The 12,812-nt window shown below is 48.3% G+C and overlaps 1 protein-coding gene across 21 annotated transcripts in view; it reads right to left on the bottom strand.

Moving 5' to 3' along the window:
- MRM1 (mitochondrial rRNA methyltransferase 1) overlaps nt 1-12,812 on the bottom strand; it is a 38,250-nt gene that overhangs the window by 5,444 nt on the left and 19,994 nt on the right. For 15 of the 21 annotated variants that reach the window (XR_005840877.2, XR_005840873.2, XR_005840885.2 and 12 more), the window contains 2 exons: nt 6,403-6,597; nt 794-5,140 (listed from right to left, as the gene is read on the bottom strand). The exons of 2 other annotated variants lie outside the window; for them this stretch is intronic. The gene's annotated coding sequence lies outside the window, so the exon portion shown is untranslated. Of the gene's footprint in view, nt 1-793; nt 5,141-5,164; nt 5,828-6,402; nt 6,598-12,812 lie in introns of those variants that run through there. 4 more of the 21 variants (XR_005840879.2, XR_005840882.2, XR_005840875.2 and 1 more) reach the window with 4 other exon arrangements.

The following is a 12,812-nucleotide window of genomic DNA, read 5'->3' as shown; positions in this document are numbered from 1 at the left end:
CCCTTCAGCAAAGACTCCCCCCCCCCCCCCCCCCCCCAGTACATCCCTGGTTATGTGCCTGGTCCTGCCCTATCTCTGTCCCCCCTGCACCTCTTGGCACCCTCTGCCACTCCACAGCCGTTGAAGCAGAAGGGCTGGGGCTCTCCCTCCAGGGCAGCCAGAGGCTGGGGGGGCACAGACCCCCTTGCACATGTGTATAAATGGAATCAGCTGCCCTGCTGTCAGAGCTCCCCAAGTTTCCAGGGCGTCTGATCAAGCTGCATTCCCTGGGTTATTCACAGATACTTTCTCAGGAGCCTAAATGGATCAAGGTTTTTTTGAGGCTAGTAGGGCAGCTCCAGTTTCCATCAGCTGAGGACGAGGCCAAACAACTTGCTTTCATTAGCTCATTTATTTTTGCCAAGAGGGCAGGCAAGGCATCTTCTCCCATCCCCCCCGCAACTCCCGATTCAGACTTTGTATGGCAAAGAGGAGGAACCCAAAGCAGCAAGCATGCCTGCTCAGCCCCAGTTCTCCCAGCCCTCCCACCCCACCCAGCAGAACACACAGCATTACAAACTCTGGCAGCTGGGAGCATCTGATTATTTGTATGGAAATTTGCTCCAAGTTGAGAAGTGGATCAATGACTATTTCTCAAGCTGGCTCCATTTTGAGAACCAAAATTGACTTCTGGAGAAGCTGCTTGATTTCCCAGCTCTCCCCCACCAGAAAACAGATTATTGCATAGGGCAGGGGTGATATAATTCAACTCCAAATAGGTTTGGGGCCTATTAGACCCAAATATAAAACTCACCGAGGCTCCAAGGAAAAGAGAATTGCTCCGTGCTTTACTCTTCCTTGCCAGGCCCTTACTCCTATCTCTGCTTGGTGTAAATCCATTTGCTTATATTCAGCGCTCCACACAGATGGAAATGGCAGCTCAGGACATAACACAGGAGAGACTCATTTCGAGCAATTTAGTTCTCCTCCTTTCCCAGCTCCCCAGTTTGCCCTATTTCCATTACCCAACCGTGCCACCTCTGCTTTCTATATAGCATCGCTGTCTGCCCACAGCTCTCCTTGTTCTCCTTTCTTTGGTATTTTTTTTTTTACCCTTGAAAATACTTTTCTTCTTCTACTTTCAGGCCTTTCCCTTCTGTGTCCCACATCTCTGGGTACACCTACAGCACATCCCCGTTGTGAGCACCCTCCCCTGCCCGGGAGCTGTGGGTGCTCTTTTGGCACTGTGTTTAATCCTGGAGAAATTTGGCTCACCTTTCCCTATGCAGCCTCACCCCTCGCACCATTTGGAGCGAGTTTTAATTGAACATTCTGATTATAAGAAGCAGTGTGGTGTTAAAGCCTCCTTTTTGCAGCTGAGAGATGTGCCAAACGCACAGAGAGCACACCCTGCTCAGCCTGGGACGAGCAGCACCTTTCCGATCTGTCCTCAAAGGGGAAATTATGACTTTCCCTTCTACCCCAATTCCCTCTTAGCCTGGCCCCTCCTAGGAGCAGGATCTGCCTACACAACACATTGTGCTGCAGGAGCTCTTTGCTCTTGCCACGGCTCTATGGAAGATTTATCATGAGCTGTGCCTCTCTCTGCTCCATCCCAGCCCAGGGCTGAGTTCCCCTTCCCACAGCCAGGTGTAACAGCGATGCCCTCCTTCCAGTTTGTCACTGACAGCATCTCGGGGGCAGCGGAGGTAACACAGATCCATGCTGTTAATGCACGTTCCTGGCTGCAGGTTAGCACAGTGCAGCGCCTTCTGCTAGGCCTCCATAAAGAGGCTTTTAATTTAGCTCTAATAGGGAGGTGATTGTATGTTAAATAAATACTAATTGATTATTTAATATATATGCGTTGAGGGTTAACTGCTATGTAATGAGCTCCTCTCCATTAGTGGGGCTGCTAAACGTCAATTAATATGGGTTTTATAATCAATTGATATTTCACATGCCCTAACTCGCCTGTTTAGACTTAATGGGTCAGCATTTCTGAAGTGGCCAATGCCAATAGATTCCTTACAAAATGAAAAAATATTTGTGGGCAGATTTAGCACAGGGTGGAAAGTTACAGATCTGTGAGAAGCTCAGCAAACCAGCTCCACAGAACTGGGCATGGCGGGGCCAGTCTGTCTGATGCCAAGAGCTGCACACGGCAGAAAGCTCTGCAGAGGGGAGCGGGACGCAGCTGCCCTTCGGATCCCACATAAGCTGCTCTCACTGCCCAGCTGCTCCTGGACGCATGCTGGAGATGTGAGAGGCAGCGCCCCATTCTGAATGGACTGTCAGATAACTTCTAGGGACAAGATCTTCAAGAACGACCAAGGGATTTGGACGCATGGCTTCCATTCATTTTCATAACCATCACATCTCTGCATCTCCCAGCTGCCTTTTTGAATGTCTAACGGCTTAGATTTTATTCCCTTTGCCTCTTCTCCCCAAACACACACAAATAAATTACGTGCAAGCTGCTTTTGGTGCACACCAGGGAGAAAACAAGGAAGTTTCTAACGAAAGGAATGATCATAATGCATTTATGACCATTATCGAACACTATTTCTTCTCTAATTTCCTTACTGGCAGTTTTCCTGATGTGGCAGAGCTTCGCTCAGCCTGCCAAAAACTCAGGCTGGAGGAGAATGCACACAGAACAACACCCACCCCACCCCACTCCCACCTGTGAGCATCCCCTTGGGTTTGCCCTCATCCCCCTGTACTCACTCTGGTATGCAACAGTACTCACTGAAGGGAACCCGACTGCTCTTGCTGTTGTGGAAAGCAGCTCATCTCACCCACCCTGGAAAGAGGCCAGTTCCCACAGACTGCCTCACAGCCCAAAGCCTGGCTGAGATAAGGTGTCCATCTCCCACACACGGTAGGTTTTGTAAAACCCATGGATGTTTTAAGTGATAAAAGACAGTGCCCAGAGCAGGGGAATGCAGGGCAGTGCCTTCTCTTACTGCATCTGTACGGCGCTAAGACAATGGGGCTTAAAGCATCATTGCAGCCTTCAGGCAGTGTTATGATGCAGATAATAAAGATGAAGAAAGAACAAAGAGGAATGTGTGGCCAGCCCATGGTTTGAAGTCTCCAGGCTGATTTATGTCATCTGAGGATCTGGCCCAGTTAAATCTAATTTTAACATCCTTGACAAATTCACTTTAACGGCAAACTGTCAAAAGGGAACCTTTTCTCCTCCCCTCATCCTTCCATCTCCATGAGCTGTTCCCTGTGACAACGCTGTTCTCGAGCTGTAATTGGCAGTATCATTCCATTATCACTTATTCTTTAGGCCTGAGGATTTCATTCCTTGCAATTTTCCTGTTGTACAAATTCACGTCCATTATTTTAACACATGTGCATGCATCCATTCCCTGTGTGTGTGTGCTGTGTGCCTGTGTGTGTCTGGGCAGGAAAACAGTACTTAAATCTGAAAGGGCCATTGTCTTATAGACCATCTTAAGGAAGCAAAAGAGCTAATTACTGGTGACAGGTAGCTATGATTCTATGACTTGCAGTAGGAGGTGTCTGGCACCCTCAGCAAACAGTCTAAATTCTCCTTATAAGCATTTTAAATGGACGATTATCCTAATGAACTTAATAGCATCGCTATCCAAGGACAGCATCAACTCATTGCCATCCTATATTTTCCAGAAATAGCTTCTCTTTAAACAGCGTGCCCCTGCTTTGAACAGTAATGGTTTTTAAAAGTGTCTTAGCACACAAAGGCAAAATCTTTTTTGAAACAGGGTGGAATTGGTTGGTGATTATCACTGAAAAGCTGGCAGCCACCAGCTAACCTTCTAACAATGAAATATGGGAATTTACCTTCATGCTTCAATGCTTGCTATTCAGCTGTCTACCAGGGTCTAAATCAATGATTCTACACCCTCCACTCAAGGTTTCTCTTTCAAATGCTGCAGATATGACCTTAAGTTCATCATCTAAACAATGCAGTTCACGTTTAATTTCATTAATCTAAGATCTTCCATAAAATTGCAATATGGCACCATACCTTTCAAGTACCTTCATTAAAATCCATGTTATTTCTAAATCCTATGCATATCTATGAGGTCATACGGTGTTTTATTAGAATGGATTTGTGAAAGGCTCAGCCCTTTTATCACCAATTGTCATAAGGTAGTTTACAATAAATTAAAAAAGAAACAAAAAAACCCCCACACACCATCTCATTCCTACCACTGAGGTGGTAAACAGATCTCCCATTTCTGAGAATTACCCCCTTTCCTAATTTTTACCCTCTTTCTGAGGATTTAACAATTGCAGGAAAGAGAAGGAAATTTTGAAACCCTCCTGACTCGTGAATTTCTGCTACTTGCCATGTCCAGTGCAGTTCCCTGGCTGAAATGTGTCATTCAGATCCAAGGGCCATTACTTCCAAGCTTTGTCCCTATGTGTCTACGTAGTACCACGTTTTCAAACCACATGCTGGATTTTTTTTTTACTATCCTTGGAATAATATATTGGCACAAGCTCATTTTTCTACTGCATTCCTTTCCTGATCTCTTGTCTACTTCACAGATTATTTGATATTGTAATAGCACTTTGCAAGGCTGTTCAGGAGCAGGGACCTCCACGATAACAGATGCCAAGAGCACAAAGGACAGATCATGCACCACGAACCCGCAGCCCCCCGCACTTCCCATCCACACAACTACAAGATATTTCAGGGAAAGAACGTTTCTTCTTGACATTGTGCTCGCAGGGAGCGTTAACATCCCCACAGACACCAGCAGAAAGGCACCACCTCTCTGTGTTCCACCTGCACACCTCACACAAACATCCAAACACCAAAATTTTTCACAAAGGTAAAGAGGACAATATCCATGCCCAAAGAAAATTAATATTCCCCGGTACTTCCAGCGCTGAAGCCAAATACTGAGCAGCCTGAAGCTGTCCCGTGGTCCTGCCCTCAGCCCTGGCACTGTTTGAGGTTCCAGCAGCAGACAGCAATGCACCGCTACAGAGATGTCATTTGTGACCAACCTGCTGATGACTTCAGCCTCACCTTCCTTGGTCTGTCTATGGAAGGCCAGCCAGGCAGCAGCCCCACGCCTGAGGTGTAGCATCACTCTGAAGAAGCAATTACGGCGAGTGGAGCAAGGAACTAAAGACAGCTCACCTAAATGAACTGAGGGAAAAGTACATGAGAAAACAAGAAAATGTCTTCATCACTTTTCAGGCTTCAAATTGGAAAAACAGGGATCAATACAGCAGAACTTCATTTAATGGTGTGAAAAACAATCCAGCCCGCAACAGGCAGGAATCACTTATTGCCAAACAAACAGGCCAATTAGGCCGGGCAGGGCTGTGGGGTTCTTCAGGGTGTTGTGCTCTGGGGCACAGCCAGCACCCTCCTCGGGCAGCTCAGGTTCCTCATGCATACAGAACGGCAGCACCAGCACTGCCACGCAGGGATTTCATTGCCTTTGCTGTCACTGCCACCTCCGGCATGTTAAACAGATTAATGGAAGCGATGGAGAGGGAGCATAAAACACCCAGCCTTCGCCCCGGGCCGAGTGCCACCAGAATGGAGAGAGGCTGTAGCTGACATTTGCAGAAGTAACACTGTGTTATTAAAACAAATTTGGCACGAAGAGAAAACACGTTTGCTTTGCACATAATAACAGCTACGAGAGCATATTCAAAATCAAATATTTGCAAGGCAGAGCACGAGGGTTCTCTCCTCCCCTTCTCCTCCTCCTGGCCACCCAGAGCCACTCCGTGTGCCACTGCATCTCACGGCCAGAGTTTTAGAAGTAAATGCAGAGCGGACACCAGGCCTGAGCTGCAAATCTAGCTTCGAATCGATATTTGTCTGAAAAAAAAATATTAAAAGAATCAAGCCAAACCATGTGGCACAGCCTCTGGATGCCTTCACAGAAAACTGCTACGCACTGCAATTTTTCTCTTGCTTTTTTCTTTTTTTTTCCTTCTCGCGAAACATTGGTTGTATTTTCTCCCTTTATTTATTGGAGTGCTGAATGGATTATTTCGGTAATAAATCAGGCCCTTTCATTACATTTTTTAAGGTGTTGTCGCTGTTATGAAGTACAGCGTGCCATCAAAATTAAGCTCAGATTGCATTACCACCTATTTTATGGAGAGAGAATTACTCGATGGATTTTTTCCAGCTCTCTTCACAGAACAACCAGCTCCACAGGAACGTCCCCCTACAAGCTATCAACATTTCACCCAGCTTGTCTCTCAGATATCTTTGTGTTATGTTTTGGAATAGAGTGATGCTATTTCTTTAAGCCCGAACTAACTATTCGTGCAACCAGAAGGAATTGTTAACAGGTGAGGCAATGCTAGAGCGTCACCCCGTGCCTGGCTCCTCCTTGCATACAGAATACGGATCAAGAGTGGTTCTGCTGAAGTCAGTGCAGTTACCTTATGGCAGAATTGCCTACAGAGGACTGCAGTGAGGCGGCCCTCTGCTTTGCTGCCTCCATGGCAGAGGGCACTGAGCAAGGAGCTGATTCCCAGGGTTGGTTCTGGCTGACATCCACTGAGCACGAGGCAGTTTTCCTTGCCCACTGCTGGCTCCCTCAGCACGTGGAGCCCATTTCATCGCTCCTCCGTACCCTGCAAGGCACAAATAGCATTACTTAGGCCACATTTCCAAGGAAGTCTCCATCTAGGAGGCTTGGGTATGCACATTCTCTAATTAGGACTGGAAGCTTCTCCTCAGGCATAAGCCCAAAGTAATTGTGTATGAAGCCCTGCAAGCAATATGAGCAGGAAGAGTTAGTGGTTGGGACAAATGCATTGGTTGGGACAGGAGAGCCCTGCTGAGCCCCCACCCCAAGCCCAACTTCTCCACTAAACATTCCAACTGTAAAGAGCATTAAAACTGCTCTGTTAAAAAGCACTGGAACCGAAGCATACATCTGAAGTTGTGTGTTACAAAAAGGCTCCATGACCTGCACCCTTACAAGCACTGTATCTCCCTTAGACGGCAGGCACAGAGGAGAGCTGCACGCTGTGGGCACTGTGCTGAGTGGCACAGCTGGGCCAGGCAGGCCGGTGGCCGTGGCTTTCAGACAAAGCTCAAATCCCTGCCACCCTGCTGCTGGTTTTAAGCAGTAGGTGGCACTTCAGGAAAGTTTCTCCTACATTTCCATAGCACAGTGCTTTTCTGCACTCCTATTCTGCACCTTCCCTTTAAATTTGCAGTAATGTTTTTGCCAGCACTTATAGAAACCAGAATGTCCCTGAAGAGATGAGCAAGCAATGCCTCACCTGCACACGGCTCAGCCTCCGCTCAGGCTGCTCCTCCTCCCATCCCGCCCGCACCGGCTGGGAGCAATCCAGGGAAATTAGTGGCATTACCCTCTGCGAGCCCGCCAGCACTTACGCTCCAATCTTCAGGAAAGTGACTGCAAATCTGCAGCCCCGTCTGCCTATTGCTACAGAAGTCATTTTCGAAAACTAGCAGCTGCACATTACGTGCCACACCGAACGCCGCGTGCGTCCGTGACCGCCGCCGCATCCTGAGACAGCGCTGCGGAGCCCTTCATTCGTCTTCCCCGACAGCAACACGGGACTGAGATGTGATGTTTTACTGAGACCTTCCTCCCGCAGCACCTGCAGGCGCCCCGCTGGGGACGGCCACGGGGCCATGGGCACACAGCGAGATGCAGCCGGGACACCGCCCAAACTTTGTTCGCCCACCACAGACACAGCGCGGAGCTGCTCAAGGAGTTAAATGTATTAAGCAATTTACAATTAATATAGAACTCATTCCAGAGATATCTACTAGAGAGTACAACAGGGCAATTAACCCACTAATACACTAGGCTATTACATCGCTATGTCTCTTATTTTAGCCTGAGGTGATTTGAAACGCATTGGATTAAAGGATATTACAGGAGATAGCATGAAAAATAGCTTAATGTAATGAGCCATCCCGTGATGTCTGCTATTAAAGATGATTTGCAGTTGAAAACTACAACATACAGTAGTTCAGCCATTTAGAAACATGAGTGTTTAACCCTTTTCTAGCCCCCGTCCCTTGGAGGAATCCATGCGACAGCCCCTCCTCTCTCCCACCTCCTCAGTCTTTATCTGAGGATTATCAGATGCATTTTATTAAAGCACAACGGTATCATTGGGAGACTGGTGCCTGAGGTTGACAGAAAACCAGCAATCTGCTAATAACTTTTAGAACTAGATGCCTGAGAGAGCAAATAGGCCAAGGGAGGCTGGCGAAGCAGTGGTGAAAGGGGAGCATCGTGCATTTCTGCCCTGCCTTGGGCCTGTCACATACGCTCCAACTCAGCCTGTGTGGCGAGACACCTCTGCACCCACGTGCCAACAGGGGACACAAAGCCACTCCCCAGCCACTGCCCCATGGCAGCCATGGGATGCCAGGCAGGGTTGGTGGCATGGCAGGGCATTCTTCTAATGGAAGAACCCGTCACTGTCACCACGCTGTCAGCGTCACCGCCCGGCCCCGCTCTCATGAGCGCCCTTCTGCATCCCAGCAGTCCCAGGCGGCCCAGAATCTGTCACGCCTCGTTTCCATCCGAAGGAAGGAGCGGTGTGGGAGAAGGGCAGGGGATGACCAGGTCTTCCTGACCTCTTCTCCTTCAATTTCGCTCCTCTCCTTGGCGAGGAGGAGACGGCCATCAGGCTAGGTGGAACCGACAAACCCATCTCCTCGTCGCTCCCCGCACACACAATAGCTGTGTCACTCAGCATCAGGGATGGGATGATGGGATGATGTGACGGCCCCAACCTGGGCAGCTCTCAGCCCTCCTGCTGGGGCAGTGCTGTGCTGCCAGACCTCACGTCCCGGTTATACGGTGTGGGCTCTCCTTCCCAGCAGGGCCTGCATCCCCCCAGCCCCGCACAGCGCATCACTTTGGAAACTTTGGGACTGCAAATATCACACAACACAAAACCACTGAAGAGAAAAACAAAGAACAGACATATAACATCATTTCAGTCAAGTGGGACCAGTTCTAGACGAGATAGGGTTTTGCAGGATGAGGTATTCCTGGCCAGCATGATGCATGTGGGCTGATTGCTCCCAGTACTTGAATGGAACGGCACAGGAAGACAGAGGGGGAGTGGAGAGAAGCAGTGGAGAAGGGTTGGAACAGAGAGATCTTTCCACAGGAAAACTCCCTTTTTGAAGGGTAGGAGGGATATTAGGTGGTAACAGCAAGAGCATAGATTTTTGCACTCCTATAAATCATTATTACTGGAATGTCCCTGAGGGGATGAGAAGAATGCATCAGTTGCACTTACACAATGCCAAACTTTCGCTGTTTCCTTTTCTCTTTCGAGAAAAAAAAAAAACAAAACACCACAAAACAGACAGGAGGAAGGGAGAGAGGAAAAGTGGAGAGGAAAAGAGAACAAAAGCAAAAGGAGGAGGAAAAGAAAGGGAAGAATGAGAAGAAGGGAATGAATGAACTTTGGAAGCAATTTATAATTCCTTTCACCTACATCATGAATTGAACATGCAAAAAAAAAAAAAAAAAAAAGGGAAGGGAGGGAGGGAAAATATTCCGCCCAGCATGCAGATTATCATTTGAAAAGATTCTGTTGCTATGTTTTTGTCCCTGGGTGATGAAAATGAAATTGTCTGATGTGTGCGCCGTGTTAGATTTACCTTTGCAGGGTTCACCCACAATCAGTAGAGAGGGGTCATGCCACAATATGTCATCTCACAGCTCCATCACACCAACTCCAATTTATACGAGGAGGTATTATGCATTTCAAAGGAACCCCCTGCGCGTGGCTCTTGTTACTGATCTATATCACAGCTCAGCTGAGGGAAGATTAGTTCTGCTGCAAGGGCAACGAGACTTATTTGTTTATGATTATATCCTCCTTAAAGACGCACCATTCCCTTTTTTTAATGTCTAATTTAAAGTGTGCATTAAAGGGGGCCGGGGAGGGGGTGGGAAGTAAAAGGTGAGAGAATTCTGCACTCTCCCACAAGGCAACCTAATAGTCTGAGTCTCCCATGCATCCTGCTCATTAAAAGAAAAAAAAAAAAAAAAAAGGAGAGAGAGAAAAACTCCATTTAAATGCAAATTTGAGTTTTAGCTGGGGACTCCCCCAAAAGCTTCTCTTGGAAGCACCAGGGAAATAGGATTCAGAAACCTAAAATGGCTGACGGCGGTTGCACACCACAGAAAGCGTTTCCTGCCTCCTGTGTCCCCGTTCCCGCTCAGCCCGACCTGCTCGGGTGCAGCAGCGCTCATCACATCGCTGCACTGCGCCGCGCGGCTCCTCGGGCCGGGCCCAGCAGTACTGCCCTGCAGCTCCCACTCGCTGTTGCTTTAATCAACATTCTCCCAGAAAGTCAATGTTTCCGTCCCCAGTAAAGGCTCTGAAGGGTTTAAAGAGGCCGTCGAGCACAGCACAGCCCAGAAGCCTGCAAGCAAGGCTTCATCTTGGGGCTCCAGCTCACAGCACGTGGCCGGCGTTGAGAAACCGGTGGCTTCAGGATTGTCAGCTTGGCAGGGATGCAGATTTGTTTGGCAGGACACGGAAGGAAGTGAGTGGCACTGCATGGTCCCATCCGTGGCCACGGGCACCTGAGAGCATCCCGCCTGGCTGCTCCCACTGCTGCGTCCTGCTGCTCTCGCTTTGCTGGGACACCAAACCCATGTATGAAAAGTCCTCCCTGTTTCCCCAAGGAAACCACAGCATCGTCCATCACCGAGCATCAACACCAGCAGCTGCACTGGGGAAGGAGCGCACCCGCACTCAGACCCACAGCATTAAATATTTTCTGCTTAAGAGCAAAATCTTTAACATGTGCCTCATTAAGTTTCCTCAAACGCCAAACTATGGCTGGAGAAGGAAAACCTGGGATGCTGCGGGTTGGCTGCAGGCACCCCAAAACCCACAGCTCTCCTGCCCCGGGGGCTCCGGGTTCCACCACCAGCCAAACCCATTGCATCACCAGCCCACGGCTGGCGGGACGTCCTCCTCTCTCCGTGTCCCCTTCCCCCTTCTTCTTCATAAAACCACGCTCCTTCCGCTACTTTGAAACCTCATCATAGGATGGGTGAAAACAATTAAATGAAATAGACTGGTAATACCCATGGGAAAACATTTTTCGATATGATATTACAATCTTGTTTCAAAATTGGATTTTGCCAAGAGGAAATACAGTTTATTATAAAACACATTTTCTTTTAATTTAATTATATAATCTTTGGCTTCAGAGAAGGGATGCTTAAATCAGACCCATTTAATTTTCAAGTGTATTCACCCATCACCTAGGGCAAATTGGTTTAAATTAGTAGGTGACTATATAAGTTCTAGATACACGTCAGACAAAAATTTATCTGCGAACTCTGTGTAAGAGTGCATCTACATCAGCAGCACAGCAGCAGAAATTACAGGGGAAGAACAGCTGAGCACCTGAAGAGCCGCATCCACTCCGATTTCGGGGACAGCCACAACAAAAAAAAAACCCCACAGATCTGGGATTTTTTTTATTATTATTATTTTTTTTTTTATCTTTGTTAATGCTTTACCAGATCAGTTCATCACACTGCATGTCTGCACTACGCCAATAAAAACTGATGACCTGCAGTTAGTTTCTACCAGGTGCATTAAATTCCCATAACGTGAACAGATCTTGCTAAGTCTACCATGGCCTCTCCTTCCGCAGAGATTACATTTCCAGCCTAATGACAGCAGCGGTTTGTTCAGGCGCTGCAGCCGCTGAACTCTCCCTCCGATCTGTCACAGTGACCCAACGCACAGCAGCAAAGCGGCTCAGGACGGGCAGCGCTGGGAGAGATGCTTTGAAAAAAAAATCTCTTTCTATTCTGAGGGTTTTTTTTTTTCCCCCCACCAAAAAATGCCTTTCCAGGAGTGGAAGGTGATCCCCCAGAACAGCGCAGGACGGGGCTGTGCCACCTGCCTTCAGCCACCTGCCTTCAGCCACCCGCCCCCATGGCCTGGGCCCTCCTGGGGGCCTCCAACTGCTCACAAACTGCAGGGATGTGACATGGAGTGACCCCCAGAGCTCCTTCCTACACGCACACACTGCGCTCTGCACACCCTGACACAGCCACAACTCCCAGAGCCCAAAGTCTGCGCTTCTCCACTGCTCACGAGAATCACATGCAGAGAGCAGGGAGGAACTGCTCAGCAAAGGGAAAATGGTGCTGTGCAGTTGGGGCTGACTCTGTGAGAACAGCACCAATAAATAATAACCGGAAGGACTGGGGAGCCCAGCATCCCTGCACCACGCAATGGGCACCAAAACAGCAGTACCAGCTCAGCATTTCACACTGCACGGACAGCAGAGCCAACACGGCCATCCAGCAGTAGGAAGAAAAAAACACAAGCACCAACAATCAAAATGCAACTTGGTTATTGCAGTTCTCGCATGAGTGCTTGCTTTTCAACAAGCACCAATGAAATGCGTCTTGTGGTTCTTGTACCAGGCAGTGAGCACAGGTCTGCAAGAGGAGAAGCTCCCACTGCACCAGGAGCCTCTGGGTAGGTTTGTATACTGCTCACAAACACATATATATAATGCATACACGCATATACGTAAATACATAAACAGATGTGCGTGCATCACTGTAGCATCAACGTGGGAAGTTCTGAAAAAGCAATGTGAATGACTCGAAAGCACTGCTGGTGGTGCCACTGGTGTGGTTGGGCGCGTTGGCCAATACACGGCAATCACACTGACACAGGTGAATAAATACACACAATAACAGATAAACACACATGACAAATAAATACACGTGATTCCAACAGGTCTTGTTATCCACTCCTTTGGGTGCTCAGTGCCGGGGCAGCACCGGGTC

This window comes from Gallus gallus, chromosome 19 (genome assembly GCF_016699485.2).
Source record: "Gallus gallus isolate bGalGal1 chromosome 19, bGalGal1.mat.broiler.GRCg7b, whole genome shotgun sequence".
Classification (NCBI taxonomy): Eukaryota; Metazoa; Chordata; class Aves; order Galliformes; family Phasianidae; genus Gallus; species Gallus gallus.
The sequence above is the reverse complement of the archived record's forward strand: the minus strand, read 5'-3'. Positions and strand labels throughout refer to the sequence as shown.